Source organism: Notamacropus eugenii, chromosome 6, assembly GCF_028372415.1.
Source record: "Notamacropus eugenii isolate mMacEug1 chromosome 6, mMacEug1.pri_v2, whole genome shotgun sequence".
NCBI classification, from domain to species: Eukaryota; Metazoa; Chordata; class Mammalia; order Diprotodontia; family Macropodidae; genus Notamacropus; species Notamacropus eugenii.
The window spans coordinates 205,990,051-206,007,069 of NC_092877.1; the positions used below are offsets into that span (position 1 = coordinate 205,990,051).

At 38.1% G+C, this 17,019-nt stretch overlaps 1 protein-coding gene across 3 annotated transcripts in view; it reads right to left on the reverse strand.

Moving 5' to 3' along the window:
• Positions 1–5,086: 5,086 nt before the first annotated feature.
• Positions 5,087–17,019, reverse strand: part of CHAMP1 (chromosome alignment maintaining phosphoprotein 1) — a 46,517-nt gene continuing 34,584 nt past the window's right edge. For 2 of the 3 annotated variants that reach the window (XR_011969855.1, XR_011969854.1), the window contains exon 5: positions 15,505–16,608. The gene's annotated coding sequence lies outside the window, so the exon portion shown is untranslated. Of the gene's footprint in view, positions 16,609–17,019 lie in introns of all 3 variants that reach the window. The other variant, XR_011969856.1, reaches the window with a different exon arrangement.

Here is a 17,019-nt window from a genome sequence, read left to right on the forward strand (position 1 = left end):
TCTGAAAGGTTTAGTTCCTTTTTGGTCATAAAGTATGGACCCTGCTGGGCCATTTGGAAAACATCCAGACAAAATCTTGATCCAAGAAACCCAGGAGCGTGATTTTCCATAAATGTGTGTGGCAGTCTTCAGACTCAGCAAAAAGTCAGTCCACATGTTGTGCATAATATTATCACCATGCTCAGCACACCCATGACCTTGTCGTGGGGTTTGTCCGTGGGCTAACCGAGCATGTGAAGACAACTAGGCCAAGATAAAGGGTTTCCTTAAATGGCCAAATCCAAAGACCTTCAGAGGGTCATCATCACTTTTTCCTCTGCAGCCTTTGACACTAGGGATAAATTTCTCCTTCATGTTCCTTCCTCATTTGATGTTCATGATGGTGGTCTCTTTCTGGTTCTTTTTTTACCCTCCTGATAATTCATTTCCTATCTGTTTCAATGGCTCCTCTTCTTTTCCCTTCCTAAATGTGGACATCACCCAAGGCTCTATCCTTGGTGTGTTTCTTGATCTCTAAACTCTTTCCCTTGATAATTTTATCCATTCCCCAAGTTTTTAATCATCACTTCTATGCAGCTAACCCCCAAGTCAGTGTCTCCAGCCCTGACCTCTCCTTTGAGAGGTTTACTGAACACTCCTACTTGAATGACCTGCCAGCACCTCAAATATAGCACGTCTAAAACTGAATTCATCACCTCCCAAAATCATGTGTTCTGCATCCCAAAATGTCCTTTTTTCTGTTGATGGCTTCATCCCAAGCTAGAAATCTCAGAGTCATTTTTTACTGTCTTTCAACCACTACGTCCAATCAAACTGCTAAGTCTTGTTGATGCTGCCTACACAATATCTCTATACCCATCCCCTCTTTCATCTCCCTTTTTACTACACTAGGTCAGATCCTCATTAACTTCTTCCTTATATTACTGTAATAGCCTCCTTACCAGCCTCCCTGTCTCTAGTGTTCCCCCTCTCATCAAGCTTAAAATTGTTCTATTATACATTCAATAACTACAAAGGAAAGCAAATAATCCAATATACAAAATAAAGCATAAAAATTTTTTACACAAGTCCTTGCTTTGAACAAGGCAGAACCAAGTGAATGAACATACAAAACAAAAGAAAGCGCTTTTGTACTTCCCCTCTTTCCAGGTCTCTCTGAAGTTCAGGTACCTCTACTTTTGTTTTCCTTCAAAGCAATCTGAATGCCTGAGTACGCTCAGATACTTCAGTGGTTCCCTACTGCCTACCATATAAAATATCAGCTTCTTGGCTAGACATTCAAGGCCCTCAAAAATCTGATTGTTCCCTACTTTTCAAATTCTAGCATATCTACTCCCCACTTTAAGTACTCTACATTTCAGCCAAACTAAACTATGTGTAATATTTCAATCTTTTCCTGCCCTCTCCCTCCTCCCTCACACATGGAATAAATAGTCTCCTCTCACATTTTTACCTGTTATAGGATAAAAAAAAAAGTCTACAATACTTATCTCACTGTATTGTGGTAAAGATCAAATGAAATAATCTAGGTAATGTCAGTTATTGTCGTTTTGTTACCGTTGTGGTATCTAGCAGAGTCTCTTTCCATGTTGGCTACCCTAACTGTTTTCCTTAAAAGATGCTGAAACTGTCCTTGAGACCTAACTGACTCAAGGAACTAAACATTCAGTCTGGTGACTTGACTCACAGCTGCCCGAGTACAAAATGTCAGGAGCAGCAGCCAGATGCTTGTCCTGCAAATTATCATAGCTTAAAAAGGCCAAGGTCTCCCACCGCGCTGAGGCCATGGCCAATCATCTTGACCTATGTCACTGGACTCAGATGACTCTGGGAGACAGAGTGAGGCTGATGACCTTGCACAGCTCGGCCTTACTTCACTCCAATTCACTTACAAGTCAAGGGATCACCCTCCTGAAACCATCGCTCCTCTTTAGGAACAAAGAAACAAACAGGTCACCAACAAGCACCACAGGCACAACAGCGCCTATGCTCAGCTGAACCAGTTCTGTGTCTTCAGTCAATGTCTTTGTGGAATACTCTTGCTTCACTGAACTGTCTGGCTATTTAAGAGTACTTCGTTTAATCCCACTATCACACCTAAACTACTTGGAGAGAGCCTAACACCACCAGCCTGAACCAAACCTTTCCTAAAACCACTGTTATGATTGCAATTCTTCCTTTTCTTAAAGATTCATCAGACGCCGTCCTTCCCAGGACTCCTGCCCTGACTTACATGGCTGTACTTGACCTCTCCTTTCTGTGATCTTTCATTCCGTTCTCTTTGTCCTGTCCTGTGCACTCCATTATGATTACCTACAAGTTACCTCATCTTCCCACTAATCAGATAAGTTTCTTGAAGTAGAGATAACATCTTATATTTCTTTGTGTCCTATATGCACAGAATATTTATTGAATGAATGAGATCACCAAGTAATTTCATTCAGGAAATGAGAAAATAGACTAACAGAAAGTATCTATGGTATACTTATACTTTTTCATCACACAAAAGTGACAGAATATTTCAATTCAGAAGACCTGAGGACACATTTATGCTTGAAAATTAAGGAAAACTTTGGGCAAATCACATAACCCAAACCTCAGTTTCTACATCTGTAAAATGTGAAAATAATGATTAATTATTAGCAACTATTATCTAGGTTATTCTGAAGGTCAAATGGGATAATGTATGTGAAAATGTTTTGGCTGTAATATATTCTATAAATGTTTATTATCAGATTATTGTATTATTCAAGTACATGTGCTGATTGGAAGAGAATGGGAATGATGGAGACAGGCATGGAGTGCCAGCTGAGCAAGACCAGCTGGGTCTTGGTTGAGCAGCTATGGGAGGTGCCAAGATCTCTCCAGGCTGTGTTAAGTGTAAATGCTGAAGGACCAAAAGCTGAGATGGGCATGGATCAGGCCCACGAATACTGGATCAAGTGAATCCTCCAGAGGAAGTAAGGACAAAGGAGAAGAGGATGCAGCCTTCACCCATATTCCCAAATTCACTCATACTTCTTGGACTTCTCCTGATGGCATCTTGGTTTTGTTTATGTTGGGAAGACATGACAATGGAGAACTCTACCTCCATCTATTCCCTTGATTACTGGGGCTCAGAGAGGGACCCATTTCTAGTCTTTATATGTTCTAGGAAATGTTTCATATTCAAATGTTTATTAGGAGTTTATTGCTTACACAGGGGACTAACTTACTCTTTGGGATGAACTAGAAATGAGGCAAATTCAAATTTCCCAGATGGAGTTTTAGGTAAGGGCAAATACAAGGTATATCAATGTAATTTTAAATGAGTTCTCTTAGACTGAACCTGTTCCTAATCCTCTTTTGGGTAAGTAGAATAACCCCACCTAACATTTACAATACACTGTCAAGTTTTCAGAGCACTGTCACATATATTATCTCATTTGATTTCCCAGCTATGAGATAGGCTGAGAAGCTATGATTAAACCCATTTTATAGAAAGCTGAGGTTTAGAGAGTACTTGCTAGAGCTAGTTAACTGTGAGGGTTGGAACTCAAACCCAGGTTTTAAAGAATCATTCTGGTTGTATCAGTCAGAACTTAAATAACCTTTCTATTTTATTTCTATTATTTTTTCTCAGTTCTCCTGTCGAATTTTATCAGTCATTTTGCCAATAGCAAAGCTGAAACAAAGAACTCAAATCATAAGAGGCAAGGATGGCCTCGGTAGGCTTCAAATCCTGTTTTTGTTCCTTGTTTTTTTGGGCATTCAACTTATTATGGACAGATGTAACAATGATTAGAAAGAACAATTCTTAAGAAAAGAACTGGGTGAACCAGGAGAACTTTGTATGCAGCAACAACCAGTGTGCGAGGAATTTTGCTGGTAGACTTAGCCCTTCACAGCAATGCAAAGACCTAAAAAATTCCCAGTGGACTCTTGAGGCAAAATGTCATCCACATCCAGAGAAAGAACTGTGGAAATGGATTGCAGATTGAAGCAGACTATTTTTTTTATTGTTTTGTTTTGGTTTGGTTTTTCTCATGGTTTCTCCCATTCATTTTAATTCTTCCATGCAACATGACTAAGGTGAAAATGAGTAAGAAGGTACATGTAGAACCCACATAAGATTGCATGCCGTCTCGGGGAGGGAGGAGAGAAGGAGGGAAAAGGAAAAATAATAAACAAACAAACAAACAAATAAATAAAGAGAAAGGAATTGGGTTCTAAACTTGTTTTGAATAAGAGCAGTACTAGTAGACTACTCAACCAAGCAACTACCAAGTATCAACTCCTTAAATTCAGTTTGCAAGCTTTTCTTGGCCTGTTTGGAAGAACAACAAAAAATGACCTTAAGCAAATCAAAGCCTTTTTATGGGCCATTTTCATATCTCTAAAATAAGACTAAATGATCACTAAAGTCTCCTGAAGCTCAAAATCCTGTGATCTTATGAAGACTGAATTTGATGAGAGTCTTATAAGAGATTTAAGTTTGGACTTAGCTCTATTTGTGAAGTACAATACTTTTTTTTTTTTGCAAATCAATTAGCTCTATTTGTGAGGTACAATACTTTTTTTTTTTGCAAATAATTTTTTTTTCTTTTTTGCAAATAAATTCTAAACAATTCATTAGAGTTAATTGTGTTAGCAAATTGCTTTGGAACTTTAAGTCAGAACTTTAAGCCATTTCAAGCTTTCTGGACATGCTGAGAATCAACATGAAAGCTTTCTGATGTTCTACTTGGTTGCTCCCATTCCACGTAACAGTGTCACTGGGCAACTGGGCTTCTAACAATCCAAAGCACTGCCCAAAGCTGGAATTATGTTGAAGTTATTTTTGCTTAATATAGATTTGGAAAGCCATTGCAAGACATTTGAAAGGGCAGCATAATGCATTCTGATCCTGATTTTGTCAAGCTAGGTCCACCTTTTCATTTTTACCTTCATTCTTCTCTAAAGCTGACTCCCCATCAGGATAATAGGTGGGGAAGGGGAGGAACACCGTTTTCTTTAAAAGAAAAAATGTTTACCTTTGTTTGGGGTCCTTTTCCAATTTAAATTACACAGTTAAATTTAAGTCATCTGCAAGACTAAACCCTAAGCGTTTTTTTTTTCCAATCATTAGCATTTTTTTTATTTTTCCCCAGAGAAATTATCTTTGGCTTTGAGGTAAAACTGGGTATTTCCAGAATGTTAGGGTTGTGAACCAACTTGACAGTTCCTTCTGTAACCAAGACCTGATAGTCTTATCAGTACGATTTTTTTATAAAAGCTATCCATTCTGTTTGAAAACAAGCAGCTTTATTATTTCACTATGTAACATTTCAGATAAACTTTTGCTGGACTGGCTTGACTACTTGTAAATTCCTTCATGAAAACTTTCCAACACTGCTCTAGCAGCTACACTGTAATTTTAAACTGTTTTACTACAATTCTTATTGGATTTGCCCCCCTAAAATTGAATGGAGTTTTCTACTTTGAGTAATATTTAGAAGGAAACACAACATTTTTCTCAATAAAACTTATACTTAATCACAGGATTCCAGATAAGGTCATGCTGAACAAGCTTGAGAATTTCCAACCTATATGCAGATGACTCCCAAATCATGGTCTCCCTGGCTTTAGCAAAAATTCCACCTTCTCCAAAAAGCCTTTTCTAGTCTCCTTTAATCTTACTGTCCTTCCTCGGAGACTGTTTGTCCCCAATTTATTCTCTCTCATCTCGTTTGCAAATAGTTGCTTGCATACTGTCTCTTCCCACTTGGCTCACTGACGGTAGGAACTGTCTGCCTTTTTGTGTGGCCGCCCATAGCAGGCACTTATTGACTGAATGACTACATCGCTACTCCCAACCTTTCCCCAGGTTCATTGCTAGTTGCCTGCTGGACATCTCTACCTCAGTGTCCCACCAGCACCTCAATCTCAAGTTACCAAAAACCAAATTAATCATTTTCCCTCCTAAATCTTTTTAAAATTCCTTCTTTTGGGGGGGAGGGGCAATCAGGGTTAAGTGACTTGCCCAGGGTAACACATCTTGTAAGTATCTGAGGCTAGATTTGGACTCAGGTCCTCCTGACTCCAGGGTCACTGCTCTATCTACTTTGCCACCTAGCTGCCCCCGTCTTGAATCCGTATTGACTGATCCCACTTGCACCATCAATTGCCCAGTCCAGTCATTTCTGCCTCTTCCATATCTCCCACATCTGTCTCCTAGTTCCATCCACCGAGGTCCCTCAGTGGGGGCATGCAGTTGCCAACTCAGATGTCACCTCTTCCATGAAGCTCTCTCTGATCTCTGATCCTATTAGTTGAAAATGATTTCTCCTTCTTCTAATTTTTCACTACATTCTCCTTGGATGTTTTCTTTGTACTTTCCTCACTCTCCTTGAGACCCTACTTGCTTGTATACTTGTCAGTTTCCACTTGGACTGTAAGTCCCTGAAATAGTCTATGTGGTATATCTTTGTGTCCCTTTTGTTGTTAGTCATTTCAGTCATGTCCAACTCTTTGTGACTGACTGCATTTGGGTTTGGGCTTTTTTGGCACAGATACTGGAGTATTGTTTTTTTTTCATTTCCTTCTCCAGCTGATTTTACAGATGAGGAAACTGAGGTAAACAGGGTTAAGTGACTTGCCCAGGGTCACATAGTACCTTGCAAATAGCTGTTGTTGGTTTTGTTCAGACTTGTAATTTAATTGAGGCAGAGAATTCCCAGTGTGGAAACTCCCTGGTACAGTGGATAGAGCCCTGGGCCTGAAGCCAAGAAGACTTTGAGTTCAGATCCATTCTCAGACACTGACTGTGTGACCTTGGATAAGTTTGCCTCCATTTGCTGTGAAATAGGCATAATAATAACACCTACTTCCCAGCGTTGTGATGAGGATCAAGTGAGACAATATTTGTAGAGTATTTAACACAGCACCTCGCATATAGCAGGTGCTATATAAATGTTAGCTGTTCTTATTATTACAAAAGAAGACTGGCAACTCAGCATATTATTTGCCTGGGGACACAAGTCCTTAAGTGACTTGCTCATGGTCACAAAGCTAGTATCCAAGGCACGACTAGAACCCAGGTCTTTTTGACTTCAAGTTCAGGCCTCTATCCATCACACTACACCAGAATGTTTCTCCCATAGTATGTGCCTTACACACTACATTATAGGTAGGCAGCCAGGAAATACTTGATAGTTGAAGTGAATTAAAATATTAATAGAAATTCATATAACATATTTCATCTGAAACTAAGTAACATGAAACATTTATACTTGGTTGATTATCTATCTGCAAAGATTCTTATGTCTTTTTAAAAGCAAAACTGATTTGTTCTTGGTAAACTAACCAAGCAAAAAATTGAAGGAAATATATTGGTTTTGTCAGATCCGCAGTACGTTTTATGAAAAACCTTTGTAGAAGAATAAAAGCTGAGAACCAAGCCTTTCTTGAATGGAAGACAAAAGCAGGGGATCAGGAGAAGAAAGAGGAATATTGATCATAATGGAAGGAAAGTTATAAAGGGAATAAGCATTAATTAAGCACCTACTATGGGCCTGACACTGTGCTAAGTACTGTACAAATATTATCTCATTTGATCATTAAAATAACCCTAGGAGGAAGGTGCTATTATTATTTCCATTTTACAGATGAAGAAATTGAGAATTATGTATTTTATGTGGAAAATTTAGACAATTTTGAGGGAAAGTTGTAACACTATACCTTCCAAATATTGGGATGGTTGTCATTCTGAGAAGCAGAGTTTGACTGACATTCTAACAATGAAAAAATTGACTTAATTTTATTCCACCAAGTTGAAGAAGATCTTAATAGGGTTTCGCTTCATTTTTCATTAAGGACCAACGAGGGGGTTGGGGGGGTTAGGGAATGATTTGGTATAGGTTGGGAACCTGTAAAGACCCCGATAAGAATTCAGCATTTAATTTTTCATTGTATGTTTCTCTCTTGCTATATCTAGGGACTCTGCTTCCTTGGGTATCTAGTACAAACAAGGGGTATCCCTGGCAGCTTGGCTGGCAGGAACTGAAGGGGGACACACTAGAGACCTCTGGGAAGAGATGTGAGTTAATACCTGACAATATCCCCAACTGCAGTTGATTGAGGTGTCCAATGGCAAATATATCCAAGCTGGTAGCTAGGAGTTAAGAACAGATACTAAGAAGCCCTGAAATAGAGAAAAAGAAGGCTTAACTGCAGGATACACGTTGGTCCCATTTGTACCTGTGAAGGAGAGGGAGCACATGCCATCTGGTGGTAAATATAGGAGTTGCACTGTCCAGTAGACACATGAAGCACTTGGATGCCCTTGTATGGTGGCATATGTGATATGCCTGACATTTATTGCCTACCAAGAAAACCCTAAATGAGATTTTGAAGAGTCAGACAGGACTGAATGACAACAATAATGCCTTTATTTAAGTTGATTTCCTTTCCTTCAGGTTCCTGTAAAGAGTGTTCCATATCCACTCTATAAGGGGGCAGCTAGATGGCACAGTTGATAGAATCCAGGCCTAGAGTCAAGAAGACTCATTTTCCTGAGTTCGAATCTGGTCTCAGACACATACTAACTGTGTGATCCCGGACAAGTTACTTAACTCTGTTTGCCTTAGTTTCCCCATCTGTAAAGTGAGCTGCAGAAGGAAATGGCAAATCATTTTTCCAAGAAAACACCAAATGGGTCACAAAGAGTTAGACATAACTGAACAGCAGCAGCATCTACTATATAAAACCATTTCTTATACTTGGGAGAATAATTATATCACTCCCTAGATTCTTTTTTCTCCAGGCTAAAAAACCCCAATTACTCTAATTGGACCAGAGGGTCTATTTTCAGTCATATCAGTCAGTTCTTCTAAACAGTCCTGAGAGTAAACCACAAAGATGCAGTACCTGTGGGTGACATCCTATTTTTATCATGACAGTAATTTAGAAATGATTATAAGGAATTCCCCTTTCTCCTGTTTTTCATAATCTCTTCCCAGTGCACCACCCATAAACTTAATGGACTAGAGACTCACCCTGGTTGACAAAAACTCCTACCTTTTCACAATCATTATCATTATGGGAGGCTGGGAAGCAAGGAGATGGAGAATGTTGTCTTTGTAACCATGGAAAAAAATATGAGTATGAGGGAAGAAGTAGACAGCCCTGTTACTGGATCTGGAAGCTAAGATTGGATCAAGAAAATATGCCCGACCAAGTGCCCGTCCCTTTAACAGTGGGTGTGGATAAGTTTGAATAGAGTTGTTATGACTATATGCTTTGAGTGTGAGATTTATGTCTCACTCAAGCAAATTTTTACTATTGATCGTAATGGAAGACAATGTGAATAATTTTAGTTCACAGATCACAGCACCGTAGAACTATAGTTGGAAGGGACCCCAGAAGCCATCTATCCAACCCCTTCATTTTACAGATGAGGAAACTGAGACCCAGGGAGAGCAAGTAATTTTTCAAAGATCACAAAATAGTAAATATTCCTGAAAGTTCATTTTAACCAATAGCTTAAACTTCCTTCCTTACCAAACTTTAAACTAAGCAGAATGATTTGAATTTTCTTTTTTATTTTTCCCCACCAATAGCCAAATGGTGGTGCTAGTGAGCAGTGAAAAATGCTAAAATGCAAATAAAGGAGAGGAAAATCCAATTGCTGGACTATCATCTCCACGATGAATAAAAGTTAGTTTATATGCCTGTTCTTTTCCAATATCTCTCTCTCCCTCCAACTTTATGTGTTTTTTTCTCTTACCCATCTCAACCAGTATCCCATCAAACTAATTGTTCTTAAAACCTTTTATGTATTTCTTCTGTCATTCTGAAATTCCATACAAGGTATCCCCAAAGTTTTTAACAAGCTTAAAACTGCATTAAGACTTTGGGGACACCCTGTTTTTTAGTATGATCATAATGATGCAATGATTTTAAGTTCTACATTCTTGAAACTAAGATCACTTGAAATAAAATACATGTATTTAAACATCCAAATGAAAAGGGTCCTTAGAATTATGTTTTTAAAAATCTGAGGGGGTGGAGCCAAGATGACAGAGTAGAAAGACGCACCTATTCTAGCTCTCCCCCCATAGCCCATAAAATACCTGTAAAAAATGACCCTAAACAAATTCTAGAGCAGCAGAAGGCACAAAACAAAAGAGTGAAAGAGATTTCCAGCCCAAGACAGCCTGGAAGGTACACAGGAATCGCACTGGGCTTGGAGCAGATTGCAGCATTTTTGATGAAAAGACCAGATCTGAATAGAAAATCTGACTTTCAAACACAAGGATCAAGAGAAGCATGAAAAAATAAATAGGAAAGAGATATCATAAGGGACTACCTAAGTTGAACTGTTTACATTCCTACATGGAAAGATATTTGTAATTCTTGAGACTTTTCTCAATATTTGGGTAGTTAGAGGGATTATACACACACATACACACACATACACAGAGCACAGGGTGAGTTGAATAGGAAGGGATGATATCTAAAAAAATAAAATTAATAAAATATTAGACGAATATATTGGGAGGAGAAAGAGAGAAACTAAATGGGGCAAATTATCTCTTATAAAAGAGGCAAGAAAAAGTTTTTTCAATGGAGAGGAAAAGGGGGCAAGTGAGAGGGAAAAAGTGAAACTTACTCTCATCACATTTCGTTTAAGGAGGGAATAACATGCACCCTCAATTTGGTATGAAAATCTACCTTACACTACAGAAAAGTAGGGGAGAAGGGGATAAGTGAGGTGTAGCGGGGATGACAGAAGGGAAGGCAAATGGGAGGATGGCGTAATTAGAAGTAAACGCTTCTGGGGAGGGACAAGGTCAAAAGAGAGAATAGAATAAATGGGGGGCAGGATAGGATGGAGGGAAATATAGTTAGTCTTACCCAACATGACTATTATGGAAGTCTTTTGCAAAACTACACATATATAGCCTATATTGAATTATTTGCCTTCTCATGGGGGATGGCTGGGGAGGGAGGAAGGGAGAGAAGTTGGAATTCAGAGTTTTAGGAACAAATGTTGAGAATTGTTTTTGCATGCAACTGGGAAATAAGAAATACAGGTAATGGGGTATAGAAATTTATCTTGCTCTACAAGAAAAGAGAGAAGATGGCGATAAGGGAAGGGAGGGGTGTGACAGAAGGGAGGGCAGGTTGAGGGAAAGGGTAATCAGAATGCACAGCGTTTTGGGCGGGGGAGGGGAGAGGTGGGGAGAAAATTTGGAACTCAAAATTTTGTGGAAATGAATGTTGAAAACTAAAAATAAATAAATAAACATTTAAAAAAATCTGATTGCCCTACACTTAGATTCTGTTACACTCCATATTTCTTAAAAACACAAATAAATCTTTAAAAAGCAATGGTGGTAAAGCTTCACTTTTCCAAAACATTTCTATAAAAAGAAATACAATGGTATAACACAGGAAAATATTTCTGTAATTTAAAAACCAACTCCCAAAACTTTGAAGATTTATGAAGTCAATTATGCTCTCAGTCACTCAAATGTTTTATTATTTACTTTGAAGAAAGTTGTCTGTGGCTCTATGGAAAATCTAAACCCAAGCATATGATGAGAAAAAAAGGGATAGATGTTTGTTAAGAAACAAATAAAATGCATTTTCGAGTATATTAAATTTGAAAGCATCTACACCAGATGGCCCTCTGATGCAAGTCCATCAGCATGTTGGATTATTCTGTCTTTTGTGCAAGATGAAACCACTAACCCAGAGTTGTTAAGGATTGGACTTTGAATTGCTATTCCAGGAGTGGAGATGTATTTACACAGATCCACAAATGGTTTCACATAGTTGCTCTTGTAGAATTACATATATGTATTTATATGTGCAAGAATGTAACAACTGGCTTGCTGTAGGGCTGCAATGTCTGTGGCCAAAGGATAATAGAGTAGACTAGTCCACACAAAGAATGAAGACATAATGCTGCCCTTAAAATGATGTTTTATACTCCAATGCCCAGTCAAATCCAATCCATTCCATGAAATCTTCCCTTACAATCCCATCCATAGGAACTGTTCCTGCTCCAAAGATGAGCGGACTTCTATGAACCATTTATTTGGCACATAATCTTTTTTTGCCTTATACTGCAGCAGCAGCATGGTACTGTATACTGTAAATACAGAGTAAATCCTGTCTTTGATACTTACTATCTGTGTGACCATAGGCAAGTCAGTAAGTCAAGTTTTTATTAAACAATGACTCTATTCTAGGCATTATGCTAAGCAATAGGGACATAAAACTGGGGGGAAGGGAACAGTTGCTAATCTCAAGGAATGTGTATTCTAATTATGAAAAAGCAGTGGTGTGCTTGCTAGCTTATACTTTCAAAGTGAGCATTTATTTATATCTCAGAAATAGATAAGCATTCCAGATCAGGGCTTGATTTATTGTTTTATTAATTTTCTAGACTTAAGAAAGTGATGGATAAAAATATTACCTTGTTTTGTTGTTGTTCAGTTGTTTTAGTAGTGTCTGACACTTTGTGACCCCATTTGGGGTTTTTCTTAGCAAAGAGGTTTGCCATTTTCTTCTCCAGATCATTTTACACAGGAGGAAACAGAGGCAAACAGAGTCAAGCGAGCTGTCCAGAGTCACATAGCTAGTAAGTGTCTGAGGCCAGATTTGAATTCAGGAAGACGAATCTTTCTGGCTTCAGGCCAAGCACCCTATACACTGCACCACCTAGCAGCCTGATGTTAATAATGCAAGCTAAATTTTAAAGTGTTATGTTTTGTTTTTCATAGAGCTGGTTATTAAACACTTATTACACCTCCGGAGAAATGGTATGTAGATAACTAGGTACATGGAAGACACAGATTCAATGAAAAGTAAGCTACATAGTTAATTTAATGCCTTTTTCATAAGGAGTAATCATGAGAAAGGAGGAAAAAGCATTTTTGTACAAAGGAAAAAGATTTATAAATTATAAATTATGTGGGATATTGCTACTTTTATGGATTAAATGTTTTGATATGTAGTATGAGTAGAAAAATAGTTTTAATATAAAATATATGTACAAAGCAACAGCTTTTAGACAACATTTTAGGCAGTTTTGGAGAGAAAATTATAATGTAGATATGAGGACTTGGAATGTCAATTATGTGGAGTGATGTTTCTCTTGTATGGCAGCAATATGTTTTAAATAAGCAAATTAAAAACTTTTAAAAACTAGACGAATGAGATTACAACGAAGACTTCAAAAAAAATTTAAAACATGTATTCTCTCCCCCCTTCCCCCCAATAAAACCCTTACCATAAGCATGCAGAGTCCAGCCAGACAAATTCCCACATTGGCCATATTTGAAAATGTATGCCTCCTTCTTTATTTTAAATCCACCACCTCTCTAGCAGGAGGTGAGCGGCATGCTCCATCTTTCATGAATTCATAGTTTACCAATATATTATTGTTGATATTTTGTTTCTTATATCATTTTAGTTATTCCAAGCATCTTTCCCTCTGCCAAGAAGCCATCACATATAACAAATAGTATTTTTTATGGGAAAAAATGATCAGTATAGATGATTAATACACTGAAAAAATCTGAAAACTTGTACACCTAGAGTTGGAGAAAGATAAAGCTGAATTTTCTACAGGCTTGCTGTTTTCTGCTACCACCTTACTAGATTAAAGAGGAAAACCAGAGGGTGTTTGGCAACCACTTGGATATTCTAGTGAACTGTGAGCTCCATTTTAATCCATTTTAATTTAGTCACTGTTAGGTGTTTGAGGCTGGTTTTGAATTCAAGTCTTCCTGACTTCAAGTCCAAAACTCTCTCTACTTCTCCACCTAGCTGCCTAAACAAATAAGAGTTTTCCTCCCTCATGCCTTTTCCTGCCAGTTTCTTACAAGGGTGCCCACTTTCCACTATGTATATACTATGTACTTTTGTGGGAGGGTGTGTTCTGTCTGAGTTTATATGAGTATTTGTGATATATGATTATATATGTTTTTGCTTTAATATATTAGTATATGTATGTTTTATATACACATACATACATACATATATTACCTTTTTATTAAGTAAACAGTAATGTTTAAGATCTAAAAGTATCATTTGTGTGAGTGGCTAGCTGTGTAAATATCACAGTGTGGAAAAATTGCCTTGTGAATGTCTGATTGAACAGAAAGAAAACCTGGAATGGGGCTCAGGAACTAAAGTACTGAGTATTTCCCCTCAACAGGCTTAACCCTAGGATCCTGAGGGAGTTGGAATATAAGCCTGCAGTGATGGTTTATCTCTGGGAACTTAGAGCTGCTAGTGTGAAAATGAGTTGAAATAAGCAAATTAAACCTAAGGAGAAGTGGAGTTATCTCACAGGCCTGGGTGAAACATTGAGCCACTGGTAGTATAGACATTAAAACTCATTGAATGGGGCCCTGCTGTAACATACCTTCCATGTTATGCTGCAGACACTAGTACATAGAAGCCATACAAACAGATACTGGGGGATACCACAAAAGGTCTCTTATAAAGGTGGTATTTGAGCTGAGTCTTTTCACTTCCACAGGAATTTGAATTCAAAATTTTCTCCCTCACCCCAGAACAGCATGCACACCAACATCATGCACCCCATCCAACCTTTCCTCCAGTCTGTCCTCCCTTCTATTACCCACCCTTCTTCCACCCCTTTCCCCTCTAGTTTCCTGTAGGGCAAAATGAATTTCTACACTCTATTGCCTGAATAGCTTAATTTCCAGTTGCATGCTAAAACAATTTTTAACATTCATTCTTAAAGCCTTGAGTTTCATATTCTCACCTTCCCTCCCCACCTACCTTCATTGAGAAAACAAGTAATTCAATATAGGTCACATGTGTAATAATGCAAAGCACTTCCATAATAGTTATGCTGTAAAAGACTAACCACATTCCCCTCTGTCCCGTCCTGCCCTCCACTTATTCCATTCTCTCCCTTGACCTGTCCTCCCACAATAGTGTTTGTTTCTGATTATCCCTTTCCCCAATTTGCTGTCCCTTCTATTATCTTCCCTCTCCTATCCCCTTCCCCCTTGCCTTCCTGCAGGGTAAAACAGATTTCCATATGTAATTGAGTGTGTGTTATTCCCTCCTTAAGCCAAATTCCATGAGAATAAGACTCACTTATCTCCTTTCATTTCCCCCCTCTTTCCCTCCATTGGAAAAGCTCTTTCTTCCCCCTTTTATGTGAGATGATTTGCTACATTCTATCTCTTTTTCTCTTACTCCTAGTACATTCCATTCAACAGCAAATTTTATTTTTTTTAGATATTCTCCCTTCATATTCAGCTCATTCTGTGCCCTTTATCTGTCTATGTATATATATATATGTATATATATATATATACACACACATATATACACATACACACATGTACACATACATACCTATACATATATAATATATACATACATACATACACACACACACACACACACACACACACACACACATGTCCCTCTAACTACCCTAATACTGAAAAAGGTCTCATGAGTTACAAATAACATCTTTCCATGGAGGAATGTAAACAGTTCAACTTTAATGAGTTCCTTAAGCTTTGTTTTCCTGTTTATCTTTTTTGTGTTTCTCTTGATTCTTGTATTTGAAAGTCAAATTTTCTATTCAGCTCTGATCTTTTCAACAAGAATGTTTGGAAGTCCTCTATTTCACTGAATGACCATTTTTTCCCCCAGAAGTATTATACTGTTTTGCTGGGTAGCTCATTCTTGGTTTTAATCCTAACTCCTTTGACCTCTGGAATATCATATTCCAAGCCCTTTGATCCCTTAGTGTAGAAGCTGCTAAATCCTGTGTTATCCTGATTGTATTTCCACAATACCTGAATTGTTTCTTTCTGGCTGCTTGTAATATTTTCTTCTTGACCTGGGAACTCTGGAATTTGGCTACAATAGTCTTAGGAGATTTCCTTTTGGGATCTCTTTCAGGAGGAATGGGTGAATTATTTCCATTTCTATTTTACTCTCTGGTAAAATAGAATATCTAGAATATTATCCGGGCAGTTTTCCTTGATAATTTCTTGGAAGATGATGTCTAGGCTCTTTTTTTTATCATGGTTTTCAGGTAGACCAATAATTTTTAAATTATCTCTCCTGGATCTATTTTCCAGGTCAGCTGTTTTTCCAATGAGATATTTCACACTGTCTTCTATTTTTTCATTCTTTTGGTTTCACTTTGTAATTTCTTGGTTTCTCATAAAGTCATTACCTTCCATTTGCTCCATTCTAATTTTTAAAGAATTATTTTCTTCAGTGAGCTTTTGAACCTCCTTTTCCTTTTGGCCAATTCTGATTTTTAAAGCATTCTTCTCCTCATTGACTTTTTGGACCTCTATTGCCATTTGGGTTAGTCTATTTTTAAAGGTGTTATTTTCTTCAGCATTTTTGGGGTCTCCTTTAGCAAGCTGTTGACTCACTTTTCATGATTTTCTTGCATGGCTCTCATTTCTCTTCCCAATTTTTCTTCCACCTCTCCTACTTGATTTTCAAAATCCTTTTTGAGCTCTTCCATGGCCTAAGACTATTGCATATTTTTTGGGGAGGTTGTGAATGTAGAAGCCTTGACTTTGATGTCTTCTTCTGATGGCATGCTTTGTTTTTCCTCATCTGAAAGAATGGAAGAAAATACCTTTTCATAAAGAAAGTAAACTTCTATAGTCTCATTTTTTAAAAATCTTTTTTGGGCATTTTCCCAGTCAGTTACTTGACTTTTGAGTCCTTTGTCAAGTGGAGGGTATACTCTAGGAACCTGTAAGTTCTCAGTTCCTTCAAGGTGGCACAATAAAGGGAGAGGAGTTTCCTCCTCTCCAGGCCTGTGTTCTGGTCTGGGAGCAAACACAAGTTTTTCTGCCCAGGATCTGCAAGTAGGATTCCCTCTCCACAGCCACCACCTGCTCCACCACCAGCACTCCTCCTCACCCCAGGACTGCCACTCAGAACTGAGACCCAGATCAGCCACTTGATTCTCCTAGAGTCTTTAGGCCAACGGCTCCAGAAGTGGACACTGCTGCCACCCTG